Source organism: Microcaecilia unicolor, chromosome 8 (genome assembly GCF_901765095.1).
Source record: "Microcaecilia unicolor chromosome 8, aMicUni1.1, whole genome shotgun sequence".
NCBI classification, from domain to species: Eukaryota; Metazoa; Chordata; class Amphibia; order Gymnophiona; family Siphonopidae; genus Microcaecilia; species Microcaecilia unicolor.
In genome coordinates this window covers 41826360-41848853 of record NC_044038.1, presented here as the reverse complement: position 1 = coordinate 41848853, position 22494 = coordinate 41826360, and the positions used below count along the sequence as shown (strand labels likewise).

Genomic DNA, 22494 nt, shown 5'->3' with positions numbered 1-22494 from the left:
GGAATCAATTTCAGAAATTATGGGACATCCAGCTGGGTCTATTAAACATTTATATATTCAACTGCACATTTTATGGATTCTTTTATATGAGTAAAAGTGATTGACTAATAAGTCAGGAGCATAATACAATTTGCCATTGTTTGCTTGGGGATATTGAGCAATAATGAAATGGCTAGGCAATGGGCACCCTGTGAAGACTGCAATACACTGAGTTTGACAACTGAAGCACATGGGACTATTCCAAAATATGGGATAGGTCCCTGAGCTGCTCTGTAATGCAGTACCACTGCAGAAACTTCCCCTTTACAAGATATTAGTAGCAGAAGGTCCAGGATACTATCAGAAAATTATGCATTCTGCATGTGTCATTAAAGTGATTCATACACCCCAAGGCCTTTCTGAGCTCTGCTAAAAATCTTCAGGTATTTTTCAGGAGCTTTGCTATTGCTTAAATCTCAGATAATTAACTCTTAAGGTACAATAAACTTTCTTCCAATGGATGGGCCACATTAATCCTGACAGCTATTAATGTTAGATAGTACCTCAAAGTATTAATACATAGGAAGTGCATTCTAATTGGTTTGATTTTCATTCATGTCTATTAAAGAGTTTGTGGCAATTACAAAGAACCGGGAAGCACAGAAGAATAGGGTGTTTGACGGCTCTTCCAACACAAAACAAGGAGACTGAAGTCCAATATAAGTAGAAGGTTTATTGTGGCAATTGCACCAAGACTTGACACGGTACCGTACTGTATTTCAGCATTTCCGCCTGCATCAGGAGTCTCTGGATGTGAAGCCTGTTAGGACAAGGGGCAATCAATAAACTCTTCAGAGCTAAAGGGCAATGTTTATTCCTGAATGACAAGGATGCCTTTAGCTCTGAAGAGTTTATTGATTGCCCCTTGTCCTAACAGGCTTCACATCCACAGACTCCTGATGCAGGTGGAAATGCCAACTTACAGCACCGTGTCAAGTCTTAGTTGGTCATCAGGGGCAGGAGCAAAGCCCCCTCGCTCCTGCCCCTTGCAACGACTATCCAAAATGGCTGCTGCTACCTCTCACGGCAGTTTGCAGTATTCATGAATATTGCCGGCACCTGCATAACCTTGGGCTCCTCCCCAGTGTCACCTCCAGTGCCCCCATGACCTGCACACTTTTTGTTTGGGTGGTCTGTGGGGATATTCAGCAGCACTGTCCAGTTAAGTGCCGCTAAATATCCCCACTTAAGTGTCAGGAAGTGATTTAAGAGGGCAGGAGAGGCTCCTGCCCTCTTAAATCGCTTTGAATATCGGCCCCATGGGCTCGTTCCTAAATAGTGCACCCTTTTTGCAAATAGCACGCACTCTATATGAGGAGTATGCACTCTTTGAAAAAAGTGTGTACTTTTCTGAAAGAGCACTCACTGTTAACAACATTGTTCCTGTAAAGAAAAAAATGCCCCCCCCCCCCAAAAAAAAAACTCTGAACAAAACAAATATTCCCATAAACATCATAGGAAATGACGTGAAATGAATTTTCTGGCTGGACACCTCTACTACGATATCAAAAAATTGTGAAGTCCCGAATGTTTGAGATAGCCTTGCCAGATGATTAGGTAGAGGATAGTTTCAAGTTTATGTTTACTGTGATATACCGCACATCAATAAAAGTATCTAGGCAGGAGGAAGTGATGTCACAGAGTAAGATGGACACTTGACTCTCCAGCTCCGGCTGAGCGAAGAAGAAAACTATAAGCAAAACACCCAAATGCAGTGACAGCCACTCTTAAGAAGTAGTGGAATACTCGGGAGGTGATGGCTGCACGGAAGCTAAGTTTCAGTTTACAGGAGACAAACGCTTAAGTGGCTCAAGTGCGATAAAGAAAGTGGCGGCGACCCGATTCAAAATGGTGGAGCCGGAAACCGACTCTGAGGCAGACCACGAGGAGCAGGCAACGAGTGATAGTGAACTTACAAAAGGAGACATCGCGCGCTGGTTCCAGGAGCTGAAAGCAGAGATGGGAGCGATCCGGAGAGACATTCAAACGGCTGTGTCAGAGATGCGGAGAAAGGTCCGGGAGTTAGGCCAGCGAGTGGAGCAAACAGAGGAGAAACTAGACAGCCAATCCGAGGACATACTGAAGCTGCAAGACGCTCTGAAACTAGAGCCATGCAAGGGAAGAATTGCAGAACGCACTTGAAGACCTGGAAAATAGGTCCATGCGCAATAACCTTTGCTTCAAAGGAATCCCAGAGGGGGAGCAATATACAGACTGTGCTAAGGTGATTAAAGAGATTTGTACCCTGGTCCTACAAGCTGGAGAGGATCAAACCGGAGATTCGACGCAAACTCTGGTGTCCCTGGACAGTCCATAGGAGTACGGGACCCCAGAGAGGGAACTTGCCTAGAGACATAATAGTGTGTTTTCATAATTACTCGGTGAAGAAGAAAGTGTGGAGAAAAGCACGTACTATGGGGGATGTCGTGTGGAACAATTGCAAGATACAGATCTACCAGGACTTGGCCAGGGCCACTCTCCAGAGGAGGAAGGAGATGCGGGAGGTGACTAGCTATCTACAAAAAACATGGTCTAGATACCGCTGGTTGTTTCCTTTTGGATTAAAATTTACATTGGGCTGTCAAACAAAGAAGGTCCATACTGTTGGAGGAGCATGGAAAGCCCTTAGAGAGTTGGGGTGAACGGACCTCCCAGTTCAGGAGGGGTCACCCCGGAGTTGAGGCCCCTCTATCAATATGCAGCCAACTTGGCAGAAGGTGCAGGGAGGCCGGAAGAGAGTGCCCTCAAGCAGTCAAGCAGGACCGAGTCTGGCTACATGATAACACCTTGGACTAGGTTGTGAATTGACTCTGAAAGTCTTGAGGGGACCTTATGTTCTCTTCTAAACTGATGAAAGTATGGTCGTCGGTCAGGTATGAGTGATCGGGGCTACAGAGAGTGAATGATTTTGCATGGGGATGCTTGATGGTAAAAATGTGGAATGCTGCGTGAATTGTTCTTTTGAGGGGGGTGCATGTGTTGTGAGCAACTTCTTAATCCTTCTCCAGACACACTTCCTCAGGGAGCGAACTAGCTGGTGAGGATAGAAGCCAGTTGTGGGGGGAAGGGAATTATTAGTGGGTTCGTGGAATGTCAATGGCATGAATGATCCAGGAAAACTGAGCATTATATATTGAGAGCTTAAGCGGCTTAAGTGGGATATAACTCTGTCTTCCTTAACTATTCACAATGTAACCATAATCGTAATGTAACAAACTGTATTTCCATTATTTACAATGTATTGTAAGCCACACTGAGCCCGCAAATAGGTGGGAAAATGTGGGATACAAATACAACTAAATAAATAAATAAACACACTTGTGTAAAAGGGATGCACATTTGCTTCACTTTAGAGGATATACTGACTGTTACTCCCATGCAGGTCCGGGAGGGGGCAAAAAGGGTGGGCTGGCGATTTACATAAAAACTGGGGTTCTATTTTCTAAAGGTGAAGTATTCCGGGATGAGATGGGACGATGTTTGGCAGTCTAGGGTTACCTAGGGGGACACCTAGTGACATTTATTAACTTGTATGCACCTAGTGTGGGTCAAGAGGAGTTTTTTTGCGTCCTTACACATACAGCTACCGGAGTTTGTGGAGGGGCGTGTGATTATGGGAGGAGACTTTAATTTAACAGTAGGCCCGTTGGACCATTCTAAGGGTGGTGGAAGTTGTAGCCTAGCCTATAGAAGAAAGCTAATGAAGCTAGTACAGGCGTTGGATTTGCTAGATGTGTGGAGGTTACAACACCCAGGGCAGCGCACTTACACCTTTTATTCTCATGCCCAGAAGACGTACTCCCGCATTGACGCGCTTTGGTGTGGTCGGGCGCTCTGGGACCAAGTGCGAGACTCTGGAGTTGGGAGTATTCACGCCTCGGACCACTCTCCAGTGTGGGTACAGCTTGATGGCCTACAGGGTGAAAAGAGGCAAACCTTTTGGCGATCAAATGAGGCACTACTGGGAGATAAGGAAGTGGGCAAAGACTTACGTGGGGTAATTCAAGAATACATGCTAGCGAATGATGTGGGCTGAGTGTCAGATGGGATACTGTGGGATGCCCTTAAGACAGTGGTGAGGGGTCATCTGATTAAGTGGGGAGCGCGGCGTAAGAAGGAAAGGGACACCCAGGAACTAGAGCTTCGAAAGGAGCTGATCCGGTTGGAGCCTTTACATCAAAGAGGAGGCAACCCTGAGGTGATGACCCAATTACTAGTTTGTAGAGGGTCCCTGCAAAAGTTTCAAATTGAACGAATGGAGTACCATAGGCTAAACAGAGATTTTTTGAATTTAGTAATAAGGCAGGGAGAATGCTAGCCAGGCATTTAAATAAGCGCCAGACTTTGTCCATTATAAGCAAGATAAAGGGGCCCGGTGACACACTTTACTTTAAAGATGAGCAAATCATGGAGCAATTTGTCTGCTATTATTCTGATCTCTATACTAAAGGGGCGGAAGCTCCTAAGGAAGTAATCTGTGAATATTTATCAGGGGGCGTGCTGAAGCAGATATCCCAGGCAGACAGGGAGGAAATGGACAGACCGATTAGGGGGGATGAGATACAGATGATGATAAAGGACCTTAAGGGGGGCAAAGCTCCAGGCCTAGATGGTTACACTGCAAAGTTTTACAAGCTGTTTGCGGGTGAATTGATTCCATTATTGGGTGGGGAATGCTTGTCTCTCTGGGGGCACATTCCCCCCAAGCATGCATGAGGCAGGGATCTCGGTGATCTTGCAGCAGGGGAAGGATCCCTCGAACTGCGGTTCCTACAGACCTATATCTCTGCTAAATGTGGATATAAAGATTTTAGCAAAAGTAATGGCAGATCGCCTAAGCAGAGCCTTACTGTGGGTGATCCATGAAGATCAATCAGGGTTTATTTCACAGAGACAGGTGGCAGATAACATCCGGAGGACCCTACACATCCTTTGGGGGGCGAGTGAGTGAGCAGAATCGTTGGCCCTGTTGACAACAGGCACTGAAAAAGCGTTTGATAGGGTTGAGTGGGCATACCTATGGGAAGTTCTAGGGTATATGGGATTTGGACCCAAATTTATTGGCTGGCTACGGAGTCTTTATGCAGCTCCAGTGGCACGTTTGAAAATAAATGGAGGTTATTTCTCACCTTTTTTGATTAGTAGGGGAATGAGACAAGGGTGCCCACTCTCCCCCTTATTGTTCGCTTTATGTATTAAACCATTTGCCAGTAAAATACGGGCTTTGGGCGACGTTAGGGGGATTAGGTTGGGAGGAAGGGAACTTAAAATTGCCTTATTCGCAGATGACATCCTATTTTATGTCAATGCACCACAGTTGACTTTACATATTATAACACGAGAACTTAACGAATTTGGGCTACTCTCAGGATTCAAAATAAATCATGATAAATCAGAATTTATGGGAATCACAATAACAGCTGCAGAAGAGGAAAGACTGCTGGGGTCTTTTTCCTTTTGTAAGGCTGGCAAGAGTTTCAGGTACTTGGGGATCCAAATACCCAAAGATCCATCAAAATTATATGCTCATGAATTACACCCCTCTGATTCAACAGCTTCGGAGAGAGATGAGAGGGTGGCGGGAAGGATAGATTTCCTGGTGGGGCAGGATAGCAGCAGTAAAGATGAACCCTTTGCCCAAGGTGCTATTTTTGTTTCAGTCCCTGTCATTGCTGGTCCCCAGGGTAGAACTAGAAAGCCTTCAATCAGAGATCTCGGGATTATATGGGGTCAACGATCCCCGATGTTGGCAAAGAGGGTGATGTGGGGCTCGGTGGAACTGGGAGGGAGAGGGGTGCCCAACTTGGAGTGGTATTATTGGGCAGCTCAATTAAAGTTCATCTCCACTTGGAAGGAGGGCTACCCATCTTCTATTAAAACTCTTGAGCAGAGCTTTGTGTGTAGCGTATCTCTTGATGCGGCACTCTGGGCCTCCCTCTCACATTGTGATTATAAGCAGCTGACTACAAACCCGTACATATCTCATTTGTTAACAATATGGAGCAGGCTGAAAATCAAGCTGAGGGGTTCTAGGTTGCCGTCCTCATTTGCACACATTTCACAGGAATCCGGCTTTCAGGCAGGGCATGGACAGGGGACGTACATCACTTGGGCGCGCAAGGGACTGATTCGGTTCAGGGACCTTCTAGATGGGGGAAGTAATGCGGAAATTCGAAGATTTACAGGAGGAATACGGCCTGACTTCATCAGATCATTTCCCATACTTGCACGTGCAACATTACATATTAGATAGGGGATGGAGAGAAAGGATCCAGATGAGAGTGAGCATTTGGAGAATATATGGGTCTCTATGGGGAAGACTAGACAAGTTATTACTTTATTCTATCGTCTAATTAGGGGGGACAGGTTTATTACGTTTTCATACATGAGGGCATGGGAAGCTGATTTAGGGTGTGAAATGAGTGTTCAAGAATGGAAAGCTCTCTGTTTGGAAGTAAAAAAATCTTCTATATGTGTCTTAATCAAAGAAAATGCATTTAAAGTTTTAACGCGTTGGTACTACACACCAGAGCGATTAAGAAAATGTTTCCAGGGACCACGGATCTCTGTTGGAGATGAGGTGAAGAAGTTGGCACCTACTTTCATATATGGTGGACTTGTTGCCGAATACAGGAATATTGGACTGGGGTAACCCACCTGATAGCAACCACCTTAGAGATCGAGTGTCCCTGTAATCCTAAATGGTGTCTCCTAGGATGGGGGAACCGAAGAGGCCTGAAATGGAAAAAAAAACTTAAGCAAATGTGTTTTGCTGTGGCAAAGATAGTACATGCAGCCCACTGGAAACAATCTAATGGGCCTTTTGTTTCCACTTAGCTGTTGAAGGTTCGAGTGTTGGGGGAGTTGGTAAAACTAACTGACCGCCGGTTAGGGAAGTTTGATCTCCTAAAGCAGTTGAATGGGTTCATCTGGATCAGTTGTTGGGAAATGCATAGAAGAAGGGGAGTTGGGGGGGAGTTCGGGAAGTAATTGAAGTATGTAAATTGCTATAGGCAAATAGGGGAAATTGTTGTGTAACGAAAGGTTATGTATACTGTAAGGTCTCCACCACCAGGAGACTCTTGGAAAAGTCTCCTGCACTGGGAGACTCTTGAGTCCCTCGGCCCTTTAGCTGAGCTGTGTGCTTAATCCACTGCTAAACAGCACACGGCAATCCACAAGGTCAGATCATTATACTTTATTGTAATACCTTTGTGTCAACTGCTCCTCCAAAGGTAGTTCCCACCACAGCATTTCTCAAGAAGCATAGCAGTTCAACAGCATAGTATTCAAAACAAAACAAAAAAAACACAACAGGTTCCAAAATCTAAGCAGTTCATCTAAAGCAGTTATACAAAGCAATTCTTCAAACAAAGTAGCTCAAAAAGGGCTCAGACTCCCAGCAGTTCATGTATAGCAGTTATGTCCAAAACCACCACTCCTCCTCTCTCCCTTTCAAAAGAAATCAACCTAGGGTGAGTGGCAAGGGTCCCTCCCCAACCACGCCAGCATTATACCCTGACCACCACCCGCATGACCCTTCCGAGGTAAACCTGTTCTCTCAGCTCCCCTCGTGAGATAGCCACCTTTTCCCTTCTTCTACCAAGCTCTCCTCCCGAGCAACCAGGGCCGTGCCAAGGGTCTGTGGCGCCCCCCTGCAGAAGATGTTAGCGCCCCCAGCGCCCCCCCGCAGATGAACAGTTGGCGCGCGCGCCCCCTCCCCCCATGAAAATGATCGCTGCCCTCCCATCCACGCTCCTCTCTCCCCTGCCCTCCCGCTCCCATGTCCCAACTGCCCACCCTGTTCTCCCCCCCCAAGATCCCTTTTAAATTTACCTCCGTCCGGCAGCGAAGGCGCAGCGTCAATGAAGGAGGCGGCGCTCCCAATGTGTCTACTAGTCTTCCCTTAGCTCAATGTCCCGCCTTCTTCTGATGTCATTTCCTTGACGTCAGAAGAAGGCAGAACACTGAGCGAAGGGAAGACTAGTAGAGACGTCGGGAGCGCCGCCTCCTTCACTGACGCTACGCCTTCGCTGCCGGACGGAGGTAAATTTAAAAGGGTCCTTTGTTGGGGGGGGAGAAGAGGGCGGGCAGTTGGGACATGGGAGCGGGAGGGCGAGGTAAGCATGGTGCGGCGGGGCGCCCCCCAGAGGACGGCGCCCTCCTGCCGTGCTTACCTTGCTTACCGTGTTGGCACGGCCCTGCGAGCAACCCTCTTCTGTTTCATCTCCTTTCCTTCCAGTTTAGTCAGAGCAGCAATCTCCATCGGCTCTTCTTGCTCTAGTTCCTCCCCCTTTTCTTCCCCTTGCCAGTCCATAGGTTCCTCTCCACACCCATTGCTCAGCTGCTCTCCATTTGCTTGATTGGGCAGGTTCAGAACTCCTTCCCTCACCTTGGCTCTCTGGGACAGGTTTTTCCAACTCCCTTCTCTTGCCCTTCTCCTGACCTCCTCTGGGGGCTGTTGGGGATTGAAGTCCCTGTTTCTACCATGGGACCTACTCAGGGGCTGCTAAGAATTGAAGTCTTTTCCTTTTCTCCAATCCCCCAGGGGAAAAGACTCCTTCCTTTCTCTACCCACTCCCTCCCTCTCGAGCCTCCTCGTTCCTCCATGTGCCTTCATTCTCCCTCTCACCCTCATATTCCTCACAATACTTGCTCTCTATATGTCTCTGTTTTGTTTATAGTCATAATAAAACAACAATATAATATAGAAATAAAATAGCTATGGGGAATAATTCCAATAGTGTGGCTAAAGCATATAAATGAACAACAAAGAAAGGGGCTTATACAATCAACCAAAACTAAAAGAGGCATAAATAATCTCATAAGAACATAAGAATACCCATACTGGGTCAGACCAATGGTCCATCTAGCCCACTAGCTTGAAACCCAAATAGTAACAATATTCCATGCTACCAATCCCAGGACAAGCAGTAGTTTCTCCCATGTCTATTTCAATAGCAAACTATGGACTTTTCCTCCAGGAACTTGTCCAAACCTTTTTTAAACCCAGATATGTTAACCGCTATTATCATGTCCTCCGGAAACGAGTTCCAGAGCTTAACTATTCTTTGAGTGAAAAAATATTTTCTCCCTTATTTGTTTTAAAAGTATTTCCATATAATTTCACTGAATGTCACCTATTCTTTAGTCCACATTTGAGTCTGTGGAAGGCAGCCTCCAGCTTTAAATCCAGAGACACTAAAGGCAATGCACCTAGTGCATTCCAGCTGGATCCTGTCAAGGGAAAGGACTTCAATGAGATTTTACCATAATAAATGAAGAGACGGGGTAGAACATATGGGATATAGGGACTAGCTAGAAAAACTGACATGCCAGAGTAGATGGTCTGATGCAGCAGAGTCAAAATCTTGTATGGAATCCTACAGCTCATGAGCAGCCAGTGCTCTTCAGTAAAGGAGTAACACAGTCAAATTTCATAGAACGAGTAAGCAGCTTAACAGCTGTGCTTTGTATCAATTGAAAATGCCTGAGATGTGTATTTTTCAGTCTTTGATAGACTGCACTGCAATAATCTAAAGCCAAGCGTCTGAAGTAATGTAACAAGAGGTGCCATGAAGATGTCAAAAAGAGCTGGAGCAAGGGCAGCGTACTATGGAATGTCATAGCATAAATTGTACACAGCTGAAAATGAATCTTTCCAACAAACATAGAAAAAAAACATTGCAGCACTGTACTATCCAACCCAAATTCAAGGAACTGATGAAGTAAGGAACAGTCTACAAGATTAAAAACTGCAGACATGTCTAAGGAAAATAACAGGACTTCATTAGCTGCATCTAGATACAGGCGGACAAAGTCCAAAAGGTCAATCAAGACCATCTCCATGCTCTGTCTAGGATGAAAACAGGCCTGCCTAGGATGTAAGGCATTTATCAAATAAATCAGGAAGCTCCAGATAAATAACCTTTTCAGAGTTAGAATTATACCTTCCACTGCCTTCCTGAAGGGGAAATAGAAATTTACAGGGGAAATTCTATAAATAGCGGTTAAAATTACATGTGCAAATTTGGGCATGTGCCCAACTTGCACACAGAAATCTAACTGAGTAACAAGCCTATTAGCGCCAATAATTAGACACTAACCATCAATTATGGGGGTTAATTGGCAACAATTTGGATTTACACATACAACTTGCTAAGAGCTATTCTAAAGATGCACACGTAAATCCTTTAGCGTGCAACTGAAAAGGGGATGTGAACACAGGAGCTACATGGGTGGGTCTGGGGCATTTATTAAAGATGTGCAGACTATTATAGAAGTCGGTGGATTTACGTCTAATTTAAGCACAGCGATTTATGCCAGGTTTCAGCTGGCGTAAATTCTCACACTTAAAAAAGTTAAACAAGATCCCAGTGCTACGTTCTATTCTATAAACGGCACCCAACTTAGAACGCCATTTATAGAATAGCTCTCAATGCGCGTTTTTTTTCTGCACCCAAATTTGGATGCCATTTACTGAATTTAGTCCTCAACGTGTGTCTGTGTATGTAATACGATGGTGTTCTATTTTGTCCTTCAGGTTGGAAAAATGATGGGTGGGAGGATGTTGACTCAGCTTACAATTTGGGATTTATTTTCTTTTCTATGCTCCTTGCTTCAGGCTTACAGGAAGCATTTAATCAAAGGACTGGAAAGAAAGAGCTCCAAAAATTGCTATCAGACCAAAAATGGCCCAGGTATTTTGAAGAAAATCAAAAAATCATTGACTATTTCTCACAACTACTGAAAAGCACATAAAGAGTCATTCTATAACCTAGACATCCATATTTACATGTTTGTTGCGCAGTAAAATGTTCACATATAGCCATAGGAGCCGACTCTGTGGGTGCTGTGGGTGCTTGAGCACACCCAATATTGAGAAAATTCCTTGAATGTGTCCAAGGAAGGACTATTTTCACTGGGCTTAGCACCCCCAATAATTCTGAAAAGTTGGCTCCTAGCTTAAGTGCTAGAAGGGCACCCACTCGTTATTCTGCAAATACTCACATAACTTACATACTGCATATTTGCAAGAGGGTATAGATAGGAGAGGAGAATGGGTGGGACTTAAGTGGGGCTCCCACTTACATGCATAACTTGCAGAATACTGTCAGTTATGCAGATCCCTGTACAATTTAGGCACCCACATTATGCCAGCATATTAAATGTTAGATGTGCCGATACCAAGTTACACTAGTCAGGGCTGCTAAGAGACAGAGCTGGGCCTGGGGCAGGACTGCCACAGCCACTCTCCCCCCTCCCCCCAATCAGACCGCTGCCACCGCCCTCCGCCACCCTTAATTGGTCTGCTGTCGCCCACTGCTCTCCCCTCCCCCCGATTCTCGAGCCCGTGTAGGACTGCCACAACCACTCTCTCCCCCCCCCCCCAATCAGGCCGCTGCCACTGCCCCCTGCCACCCCCACTCGGTCTGCTGTCACCCACTGTTCTCCCTCCTAGGATTAGCCTAGCGGTTAGTGCAGTGGACATTGATCCTGGGGAACTGAGTTCGATTCCCACTGCAGCTCCTTGTGACTCTGGGGAAGTCACTTAACCCTCCATTGCCCCTGGTACAAAATAAGTACCTGAATATATGTAAACTGCTTTGAATGTAGTTGCAAAAACCTCAGAAAGTCCCTTTTCCTTCCCTCCCCCCCCCCCCCCCCCCCCCCTCGGTTCTCGAGCCTGTGCCTGCACATCAGCCTGGGAGCTGCATCTTTCTGCATCATGCTATTAAAGCAAGGAGGAGGAAGAAGAGGAGGCTGCACTCAAAGAACTTGGTATTTGGTAGGTGAGAGGCTGGCAGAGGTGCAGTTTACTCTTCCACAGGAGCCCCGCAGGGATTGTTTCTGTCCCCACGGGAACCCCGCAGAACTGTTTCCACAGGAACCCTGAAATTCTGCAGGATTCCCGCAAACCCCATTCCTGTGCAGGTCTCTAATACAGATAGCTATCTAGGTACCAGCACTGAATATCAGTGGTACCCAGATAACTCCCCGGTCTGCTCTAACTCTGCCCCTGCATCACCCCAGCACTACCCGCATAGAGCTGGATTATATAAATGGCACTCAAAAATAGGTATTAATTCACTCAAGCTCATGTGTTGTTATTAATTAGAAACTCAAAAACACAGCTTCACACTCACTATGTAACAAAAAGGGTACAGGAAACAGCTCACTTTCAATAGAGATCAATTGCTACCATTTATATAGTTTTAAGTGGAAAAAAAAGGCTTCAGTATCGCTACCCAGCCAGCCGGAAATTAACCGACTATTAGGCTTGAGCCTGGCGCACCATCATCACGCCAAAAAAAACTCCACAATATAACCATATGTTCACAATTCTCTGGTGAGCAATCTCATGTATCCATACGAGACAGGATTACCGTGTGTATACACTGCTTTACTGTTCAATAATCAGTGACTCTGGCCAATTACGTATCTCAATTCCCATGCATTTGGCTCCGTCACATCAGTTCTAACCCATCCAATTTCTCGTCTAATGCCACAGGAATACATATGTGGTCATGAATGGCATTATATATATATTCACACATATAATACCAGAGAGTATGTGAGGAGACCTATAAGTAAGAGGATTAATCAAATACAGTTCTGGGTGATACACCTAAAGATAATACTTCATTTAGATAGAGAAGTTCTTAGAGTTGTAAATACACCCAAAACGAGGCTCACTTTTAAACGTGACGCCTCTAAGGGTGGACAAATTTCTCAATCATAGATCTTCTCCTGGGTGTCCATATATTTTATGAAAATCTTTATTGAAAATACACCCACGTTCCAATTAAATCTAATCAAATATACGACTTACTAATCACAAATCTCAGAACTGTATGAATTGATCCTATCACTTACTCCTATAAACCTCATGCACATCCAAAATTAAAGATGTGCTCTAATCATGCTATGCTAACCTCAATAATATAAATTCTTTCAAAAATCTATACTATCATAAATATTTTTAATGAAAAATAAAACAAAAAAGGCACTTAGCGTTCGCATAATTCAAGAAAGATCCTCCGTGGAATTGGTCCTCAATCTCCGTCTCTGACTCAGTGGCGTAGCCAAGGGTGGGCCCGGGTGGGCCCAGGCCCATCCAATTTGGGCTTCGGCCCACCCAGTAGCAGCACACCTATTATGTGGCTGGCAGGGATCCCGATGCCCCTCCAGCTGAAAACTTCCAACAACTGGCTCTCCTGCCAACCTTGTAAATAGCAGATCTTCGCCTGCAGCGAGCAGCGACTAATACATACTTATCACACTGGCCCCACAGCCTTCCCTCTGATGTATTCCCACCTATGAGGAAACAGAAAGTTGCATCAGAGGGAAGGCTGTGGTGCCAACATAAGCAGTGTGTATTAGTTGCTGCCTGCTGCCGGTGAAAATCTGCTATTTAAAAGGTATACGGGGGAGGGGGATGTTTGAGAGACCATATGGCATGCTGGCGAGAGAGGGTGAGACCAAATCACTTGTGGGACAAGGCGGAATTCTTCTGCCCATGCATCTTGGGCCCAGGCCCACCCAAAATTGGGTGTCTGGCTATGCCCCTGCGCTGAGTGCAGTGGAAGCCCCAATGATCGCCTTACTCATCCACAATTATATCTTCGTTGCTGGCAGGAACCACAATTATCTTTATTTCATAGTCCCATAAAAAAGTTCTTAATTGATGTCCTTTGTCAGCTCCATAAAACCTTCACCACCTCTCACTCCTACTGGGCCGATACCACGGGATCCCACTTTATTATTTCTTTTTTCAAATTCTCCTTTCAACTGCTTTAGAAAAAATCATAACGAGTCCGACTCTGCAGGGTTTCGAAATTCTTCTTCAGGAAGTCTGTTAATGTTGTTGGGAATAGTTTTAGATTCATTATATATATATTGTCATTGGTATCCTTATCATCTTTTAGCAATATTCAAAGAATAAGGAATCAGATGTTACTTAATTTTCCATTTGGAAAAGGGGTTAAATATATAAGAATCTTTATAACTACCTTCTCTTATCAAGTGGTACGGATCTGGAATGATCTTCCTGGTAATCTTAGAAATTGTACTCCTTATTTACAGTTTAGGAAAAGCCTCAAAATCTGATTATGCAAAAAAATTGTATTACATTTATTTTTAGTAGGGGTGCTTTATATTTGTAATTCTTTAGGTATGCCTAGTTTTTCTTGTGAATTGTTAACTGCATTGAACTTGTTGTATATGTGGGATACAAGTATCAAACTGGTATATGTTTAGCAAGGGTTTCCTTTCTCTCACAGAATTCATGCTATTGGTTCCCACCTGTGGCATCAGTGCAACAAAATGAATAAATCTAAAACATAAGTGCTTTCTATGTATTTCATAAAACATAAAAAAAAGGAGTGTGGCTCACCCATTGCTTATGAATTAGAGCTAGAATAGGATTGAAACTAGGACTGGCTGACCTTGTCCCTCATGATCTGGAGCCATCTGGTAGTCATAGATTGTTGCCATGGGCTTAAATTAGAACAATAAAAAATGCCCACATTAGTGCAAACTGCATGGGTACTTTCCCTCACAAGTTTTGCACCAGGAATTTTTTTTTGTTACATTTGTACCACGCGCTTTCCCACTCATGGCAGGCTCAATGCGGCTTACATGGGGCAATGGAGGGTTAAGTGACTTGCCCAGAGTCACAAGGAGCTGCCTGTGCCTGAAGTGGCAATCAAACTCAGTTCCTCAGGACCAAAGTCCACCACCCTAACCACTATGCCACTCCTCCACGGAAGCAAAAGTCAATACAGGCTTTTGTTTTTATTATTACCCCTTGAAAAACTAGCCACAGAGAATGTGCTTGCTTTCCATGCAGATAATTTACCCTCAGACAGGTTGGGCAATGTTTCAAACCCAGATTTTGGTGGATAAAGTGAATGTTTCCTGTGCAAAATACTTTGAATATCCCTCATCCCTTGTGTAACTAGAGAGAGATGCAGAGAAAACTAAAAAGCAGAGCTGACTACAGACTCAGGGCAGTGTGACCCTCTTAGGGTCAGGAAAACTAACAGTAAACATATTTATGAGTTTGATGGCTGCAATTTGCTGAATATTTCTATCTGTAGAAATGTTCCAGACAAACTGCTGATGAGTGGCTAACTAATGACTGAACTTTACTAAGCAAGTGGCTTGAAAGCAGAGAATGAGAACAGGTGCACACTGCTGATATTAATAGTCTGGCTGGCTTCAGATTTTGGTTATTATTATTACTGATCTCAGAGGATATCCTTTCGTGCAGGGCCGGCTCAAGGGACTGTAGAGTAAGGTTACCATATTTGCCGTGACAAGAGGACACAAAATAAAATTCAGCTCCACCCCCTGTCACATCCCCCGCCATGCCCCATGCCATGTGGAAGGGCATAATCTAAAGGGGCGCCCAAGTTTTCACAGCGAAGGGGCGGGGAAACCCATATTATCGAAACAAAATGGGAGTCCATCTCTCATTTCGATAATACGGTCGGGGACGCCCAAATCTCAACATTTAGGTCGTCCCTAGAGATGGTCGTCCTTAGACTTGGTCGTTTCTGATTTTTGGCGATAATGGAAACTAAGGACGCCCATCTCAGAAATGACCAAATGCAAGCCCTTTGGTTGTGGGAAGAGCCAGCATTCGTAGTGCACTGGTCCCCCTGACATGCCAGGACACCAACCAGGCACCCTAGGGGGCACTGCAGTGGACTTCAGAAAAAGCTCCCAGGTACATAGCTCCCTTACCTTGTCTGCTGAGCCCCCCAAATACCCCAAAACCCACTACCCACAACTGTACACCACTACCATAGCCCATATGGGTGAAGGGGGCACCTAGATGTGGGTACAATGGGTTTCTGGTGGGTTTTGAAGGGCTCACATTTACCACCACAAGTGTAACAGGTGGGGGGATGGGCCTGGGTCCGCCTGCCTGAAGTGCACTGCACCCATTAAAACTGCTCCAGGGACCTGCATACTGCTGTCACGGAGCTGGGTATGATATTTGAGGCTGGCATAGAGGCTAACAAAAAATATTTTTTAAATTTTTTTGAGGGTGGGAGGGGGTTAGTGACCACTGGGGGAGTAAGGGGAGGCCATCCCCGATTCCCTCCAGTGGTCATCTGGTCAGTTCGGACACCTTTTTGTGGCTTGGTCGTAAGAAAAACAGGACCAGGTAAAGTCGTTCAAGTGTTCGTCAGGGACAGCCTTTTTTTTCCATTATAGGTCGAGGACGCCCATGTGTTAGGTACGCCCAAGCCCCACCTTCGCTACGCCTCTGACACACCCTGGGGAACTTTGGTCGTCCCCGCGACGGAAAGCAGTTGGGGACACCCAAAATCGGCTTTCGATTATGCCGATTTGGGCGACCCTGTGAGAAGGACGCCCATCTTGCGATTTGTGTCGAAAGATGGGCGTCCTTCTCTTTCGAAAATAAGCCTGAGAGTCACCTTGACCCCCCCCCCCCCCCAAGCCAGAATCTAAGAAAATACTGGTAAAGTAACAGAAATGCATTTTCTTCAGTACTCTGCTAAATACAAAACAGAAAGATGTACATATCATGCTCATAAAATGTACATTTCTAAGCATTTCATGAGTGGGGGTTTTTCCTGCCCCAAAGAGGCCACTAGACCACCAGTGCATGATAATGTTAAGTGAGGGGAGGGCACCCTGAGGCCAGCCCGCCCGCAAACCCAGACAAACGGGCAGGCTGGAAAAACCCGCCCAGATGTCCCATGGTGCCCTCAAATAGAAGACATGTCTGTGTAAAACCAGACATATGGTAACCCTACCATAGAGCTCTGAGCCAACTTTCATTTGGCGCCCTCCCATTGGCATGCTTCCCCTTCATATCATCCTCCCCCCCACACCCAGCCTACCTTTAAAGGCAGTTTCCCCCTCCTGAATACCGACAGCATTTCATCTAATGAAATCCACATCCTGCATCTTCTCTCTGCCACGCCCCTGTGGAAACAGGAAGTTATGTCAAAGAAGGGGCCGCATTAGGTGAAACACTTTCTGTGTTTGGTAGAGGGGAAAATGACTTTAAAGGTAGACAGGGGAAGGTGGCCTGAGTCAGAAAGAGGAAGGGGGTTGCCAGTTCTTTTTTTTTTTCCATGCACACTCAATACCACCTGGTAAGCTCTGGGCCAGCTTAACCTATAGGGCCAGTGACATCACAGGCTCTGGCATTTGGTGCCCTAGGCCAGAGCCTCACCTGGTCTATAGGTTAAGCCAGCCCTGCTTTCATGCATTGTATACTAAAATCTGTAAATTTTCTATACATTTCTACCAAAACTTACATATTTATATTGTATAAACTAGAAGGCCCAGCAGAGTTCTACAAAATATATAGGATACACCCAGTGGTGTGCTGGAGCCGGCTCGCACTGGCTCCCAAGAGCCGGTTGTTAATTTTTTAAAGATCTTGCGAGCCAGTTGTTCAGCACGGCGAGCCGGCTCCGGTAAACAAGGTAAGCATGGCAGGAGGGTGCCACAAGCCATGCTTACCCCGTTTACCTCACCTCCCACCACTGCTTTCGTTTGCCTGCGCCACCCAGCGATTCTCCTCTCCCCTGCCCCCCTCCAGCCACCCATACCCAGCGATTCTCCTCTCCCCTGCCCCCCTCCAGCCACCCACACCCAGTGATTCTCCTCTCTCCCCTGATTACCTCCGTCAAAGCGGCCACGTCATTGAAAGCCCTGCCCGTCTCTAGCCTTCCTTTCAAGTTCGTTCCCTCAGAGTCCCACCTTCTGACGTCATTTCCTCTTTTGGCAGGGGCTGGACTCTGAGGGAACGCACTCGAAGGGAAGGCTAGAGACGGGCAGGGCTTTCAATAACGCGGCCGCTTCGATGGAGGTAATCAGGGGAGAGAGGAGAATCACTGGGTATGGGTTGCTGGAGGGTGGGGGGCAGGAGAGAGGAGAATCGCTGGGTATGGGTGGCTGGAGGGGGACAGGGGAAAGAAGAGAATCGCTGGGTATGGGTGGCTGGAGGGGGGCAGGGGAAAGAAGAGAATCGCTGGGTATGGATGGCTGGAGGGGGGGCAGGGGAGAGGCGAATCGCTGGGTACGGGTGGCTGGGGGGGCAGGGGAGAGGAGAATTGCTGGGTATGGGTGGCTGGAGGGGGCAGGGGAGAGGAGAATCACTGGGCATGGGTGGCTAGATGGGAGGCAGGGGAGAGAAGAGAATCGCTGGGTATGGGTGCCTGGAGGGGGGGCAGGGGAGAAAAGAGAATCACTGGATATGGTGGCTGGAGGGGGCAGGGGAGAGAAGAGAATTGCTAAGTATGGGTGGCTGGAGGGGGCAGGGGAGAGAAGAGAATTGCTAGGTATGGGTGGCTGGAGGGGGCAGGGGAGAGAAGAGAATTGCTGGGTATGAGTAGCTGGAGGGAGGGCAGGGGAGAGGAGAGCTGCTGGACATGGGTGGATAGAGGGAAGGGCAGGGGGAAAAGGAGAGTTGCTGGACATGGATGGAGGGGAGGGAAGAGTGAGGAAGGAGATGAGATGAGGGAAAAGGAGGAGAGGAGAAAAACTGCACATGGATGAAGAAAGCAGGCAGAAGCTGGATCCACTGGACAGTCAAGTCTGCGGAGGACCCAGCTTTTACTTACGGATGTAGGGCAAGAAATGAAGAAGAAAGGCGGAAAGTAAAGAAATAAATAAATAGAAAGGAAGACCTGGAAACGGAGTTGAGGACAAACAAATGATAGCAACCGGCAAGAACATACTACTTCTACAATTCGACATGTCAAGCGCCTTTGATATGGTTGATCATGGAATATTATTACACATCCTCGAATACTTCGGCATCGGAGGCAAAGTTCTCAATTGGTTCAAGGGGTTCCTAACTACACGCTCATATCAAGTGACAGCAAATTCGATAACATCAGCCACATGGATACCTGAATGCAGAGTTCCACAGGGATCCCCCCTCTCACCGACCATATTCAACCTAATGATGACACCCTTGGCCAAACTACTATCGAACCAAAACCTCAACCTATACATATACGCTGATGATTTAACGATCTTCATCCCATTCAAACAAAACCTAAGTGAAATTTCCAACAAAATCAACCAAAGTCTACATATCATGCATTCTTGGTCAGATGCATTTCATTTGAAACTCAATGCAGAAAAAACACAATGCCTAGTACTTACCTCGCAACACAACATGGACAAATTTACCACCATCAACACACCAAAACTAAATCTACCAATCTCGGACTCCCTAAAAATTCTAGGAGTCACCATTGATCGGCACCTAACACTTGAGAATCATACAAATAACATAACCAAAAAGATGTTCCACTCAATGTGGAAATTAAAAAGAGTAAGACCATTTTTCCAAGGACCGTCTTCCGCAACTTGGTACAATCACTGGTACTCTGTCATTTGGACTACTGCAACTCACTCTACGCCGGCTGTAAAGAACAAATACTCAAAAAACTCCAAACAGCCCAGAACACGGCAGCCAGACTAATATTCGGAAAACCAAAATATGAAAGTGCGACACCCCTACGAGAGAAACTACACTGGCTCCCATTCAAAGAACGAATCACGTTCAAAGTATGCACCCTAGTTCATAAAATTATCCATGGAGATGCCCCAGCCTATATGTCAGACCTAATAGACCTGCCACCCAGGAATGCAAAAAAATCTTCTCGAACATTCCTCAATCTTCATTTTCCCAACTGCAAAGGTCTGAAATACAAATTAATGCATGCCTCTACCTTCTCCTATTTGAGCACGCAACTCTGGAACGTGTTACCACGCAATTTGAAAGCAACCAACGAACTGGCCAACTTCCGTAAATTACTAAAGACTCATCTCTTTGAAAAGATATACCACAAAGATCAATATATGTAAAAAATCTCTAAATATACCCAGAAACTTCGTAACACATCTAATGTCTTATAATGACTTCTGCTATACCACTATCTGTATTCCTAATGTATGTTAATGTGTTCTGCAATACCACTATCTAATATTTCATGACCATGTAACCCAAAATCCTTCTGTAAATCAAATGTATATCCTCCTCTCATTTCCAGTATCCATATGTATTGTAAGCCACATTCAGCCTGCAAAGAGGTGGGAAAACGTGGGATACAAATGCAATAAATAAATAAATAAATAAATAAATAAAAATAAATAGCAGCAGAATCGGATACTGGGCCAGCATCACCAGACAACAAAGGAAGAAAAAATAATTTTATTTTCATTATAGTGTTTTGAATATGTCCACTTCGAGAATCAGGTGCTCAATATTAAAAGTTTATATTTATTTACTGATTTATGGCATTTTATCCCACATTAAACATGAATTAGATTGGAACCTGGGATCATTTAATTTTTTTCCCCTGGAGTAATGAATTGCCCCCCCCCCCCCCCCCCCCCCCCCCCCCCGGCTATAGCCAGCTCTGCAATTTTTTTTGTGTGTGGTGGGGGGGACGCAGAGGTGGACCGGGCCGGGGAGAGAGCCTGTTACGAGCGATTCTGAGATCTAGAGTAACTATGAATCACTTGTAAAATTACACAGTTTACATTAAAAAAAAAGAAAACTCCTTATAAGCCCATGCAGCTTCTGAAACTCGAATGCCTCATTATAAAAGTATATATCTGTGACCACGGCTACGATAACACCGTCTGATGCCTACGCTGACGCTCCCACAGAGTTGCCTGTGCTGAATCTACTACTGCGGACGTCAGGCTGAGACTCGTCTGCCAGAGTGGAATCTGCAGAGCCGAATGTAAGGAGTGCTTGAAGTCGAGAAGGGGGCGGAGGCTGAGCTGGGGCATGTTGTGCTTGTGCAGGTTTTCACTGCACACGGTGTGAGAGAGAGGTGGAGGAGGGGTGTCGAGAGGAGGCGAGTCCTTCCTAACTTCAAAGGGCAGCAGACTAGAGAGAGCAGGGAAATCCGTCATTGTCCGCCTTGTAGGTTCTGTGAGTAAGAAGCTGGGTAGGAAAGGAATAGTGCATGCATGGGGAAGCACGGGGAATCACTGCAGATGGACAGCCACGACCAGGTCCCACTTAGTTCACAACTTTTAATTATGCTTATTCTAACATGTATTTTTGCCGGGAAGATTTATTCTGGAATGCGCCTGCATTAAGGCAAGGACTGATTTTTTACCAGTCTTTCGGAAGAGAAATGTTTAAAAAAGGGTATAAAGTATGTAACGGTAGCCTTAAGGTCTCCACACTTTAGAAGAATCCATGGAGGGGGGGGGGGGGAGCATAACGTTTTTCAACGATGTATTTCTAATTCTATTTTGATACAACTAATTATCTAATTCCCCGAAAGGATATTAAAGATATCCACCATGATAAAGTTATGGTGGGTTAATGTTTACTTGAGTATATACACCTTGCTTCTTGTTTTTGAATAGTTTAATAACTGTGAGAGTAGAATAATATTTGTGTTAGTCTCTCTTTAAATTTTATGTAGATGTTTGAAAAGAACATTGGGGAAAAATGTTGCTCCTTTATTAAGGGGGTCTTTTACAAAGGTAGTACGTGCTAATCACTAGAGACACCCGTAGGAATGTATAGGTGTCTATAACGTTTTGCACATGCTTATTTTCAGCAAATGCTAAAAACACTAGCAGACCTTTGTAAAAGGGGCCCTAAAATATCTAATACGAATAATGAACAGAGAGAGTGCTGGATGCTTGAAATTCTTTTCTGGTGGAGCTGGTGATGACAACAGTGAGAGAATTTAAAAAAATGTGTGGGTTAAACACAGAGGATCATTGCATCAGAACCCCAAGTATATGATTGGAAACAAACTGAAGAATAGTCAAGAAACATGTGCAAGTGAAAAAGTTTCACTAGAAGGCGCCCATATTCTCCTGCTCCACTGTGCTTTTAGATAGCAGAATGTGAAATATGTACAAGGGTGTGAAGACTTTTAATTCATTTGTAGTACGTGAGTCAATCCATTATTAGTTTCCAAATTAGCTGGGTTTTCAGGCGGACAACTAAAATTCCCAGATGACAACACATGACCTTGCACTTCACTGACTGCCAGCCTTCCTGTTTGTATACTATAACTTTGCATGGCATTGTACGTTGTTTACCTTCAAGGCATAAAATGGCAAAAAAAAAAAAAGATGAGATGGATATTCAAAAAGATTTGTCTTCATGTTCAATTGTAAAGCGCTGTGTACGACTGGTAGCGCTATAGAAGTGATTTATAGTAGTTAAAATAGACTTTTAACCATTTTATATCTAACAGGTTAAGTCCCTGATCTGGCTAAAATCTGTCAGTACAACATTACAATGTGCACAGATTGTCAGACTGAAAAGGAACTTGGTCAAGGCCTAGCCCAAGTGCAGCTCTCAAATTTAGAGGCTCTTTTAATAAAAGGGTGCCAAACCCTTAATGTACACAGGTACATATTTTTTTAAAATATTTTTTGGAGGGAGAGTGTCATGGGCAGAGAGAG

At 45.2% G+C, this 22494-nt stretch overlaps 1 protein-coding gene across 5 annotated transcripts in view; it reads left to right on the top strand.

Moving 5' to 3' along the window:
• The first annotated feature begins 20715 nt into the window (after nt 1-20715).
• The window catches only part of METTL22 (methyltransferase like 22), an 84591-nt gene continuing 82812 nt past the window's right edge, over nt 20716-22494 (top strand). The window contains exon 1 of one of the 5 annotated variants that reach the window (XM_030212858.1): nt 20716-20795. The gene's annotated coding sequence lies outside the window, so the exon portion shown is untranslated. Of the gene's footprint in view, nt 20796-20885; nt 21006-21206; nt 21384-22494 lie in introns of those variants that run through there. The other 4 variants (XM_030212856.1, XM_030212857.1, XM_030212855.1 and 1 more) reach the window with 4 other exon arrangements.